Genomic DNA, 1,558 nt, shown 5'->3' with positions numbered 1-1,558 from the left:
TCCATAGAGGCAGACGCAGGAGACGGCCCCTGGTGTAATCCATCCCCCTGTGCCCTCCCTCTGACGATGACCCCGGAACAGGTAGGTTGATTGCCTGAGGGCTACTATAAGCCAATTCATTCATTGTTGATTTTGGTACCATTGAAAGGTATTCACATTACTCTTACTGAAGCAAATCAGGTTTCAGTTCTTGCCCAATAGCAGATGGGGGGGGGGCAGTACAACTCAGGAAAGAATATCTTGAGAAGTGCAGCGATAACATCCAAAATTCCTGGAACCATGATTTTAAAGACTTCAAAAAATGAATTTAATCAAAAGTAAACTTTGTTTACAATTGGTTAAGAGGGGTTTTTTTTTTTGGGGGGGGGGCTGTTTTAATCACTATATCATGCCAAAGATCTGTCTTAAGTCCAGCACACTGTTTCTAGCCAATAAGTTTTTGGAAGTTTTTAAATACAGCACGAAGGTTATTCCTTATAGTTTGTCCCCAGGGTCAGGTTTCTCAGAGGACTGTTTCTTCCATTCATGGAAGTTCCATGAGGGTAGCAGCCTCAGATAGGTCTCTCTCTCTCTCTTCCATGAATTTGACTATAATAAAAGACTACATAGATAACTAGGAAGTTGGGCTGGCCTGACTGCACCTGGTACATCGTGGGCACTACATTAACATACTCTTAGAGGAAGGGGCTCGTGCTTTGGTTGGAGGGATAATAGAACAATGACCTGCTATATCTCTCAATTTCCACCGTCCCCCTCCCTTTTGTAGTTACGCAGTTTATTCATTCTGGGTTTACTCACCTATCCTTGCCTCTTCCGGATGCTACGTTTTTTCCTGACTCACATTGGGAAAATAGAAGAGGTCAATGCAGTCTACATATCTGCCAGGTGAGAGGCACCCCAGATGCCCCGGTTTTCAGAAAGGGTAGAGGGGGGTTTAAAGTACTGTATAAACTTCGGTCAGTCACCATGTAGCAGTTTTCATATTCAGCCACAAGGGGTCACTGTTGCTTTAGCTTCTCGCCTCTTTCCCACCCCACCTATCAAAGGTCACATCAGGGTCACCTGCACAGCAGGTGGAGTTTTATTGGAGGATTATTCCTAATACCCTGGGGGAAGGAAAGGGTTAACTGTGGATCCCCCCCCGCCCCCCCCCCCTTGATCAAACCTCTTCCTTTCCAGTATAACACTGACCCGATCTTCACAAACCAGGCTCAGATTATGGGATTAGTGCCGCCCCACAAAAAAGTGCTTTCAAAATTTTTTTTGGGGGGGGGGGGGGATTATGCCCAAGCATTGAGAGAGTTAAATTCTGCTCCCTGGTTAGATGGCTGTAGGCCGGGTGAGACATCCCCGGTCTGATTAGCTGCTGCTTCCCATTGAAAACAGGCAAAGGTTTTACGTCAGGGAAACTCCCTGCGGAGGGGGACGGGATTTTTAACAGCCAGAATGGCTGGATTCCGCTGCTGTCCCAAGCCCTGAGCTCCCTCCCGCCTGCTCCGATTCACTTTCCCAAAGTGCTCAGCCCCAACCTGCAGCCCCGGGGGCCCTCCCCCCCTCT

This window comes from Gekko japonicus, unplaced genomic scaffold, assembly GCF_001447785.1.
Source record: "Gekko japonicus isolate JY-2015 unplaced genomic scaffold, Gekko_japonicus_V1.1 scaffold923, whole genome shotgun sequence".
Lineage (NCBI taxonomy): Eukaryota > Metazoa > Chordata > Lepidosauria > Squamata > Gekkonidae > Gekko > Gekko japonicus.
The sequence above is the reverse complement of the archived record's forward strand: the minus strand, read 5'-3'. Positions refer to the sequence as shown.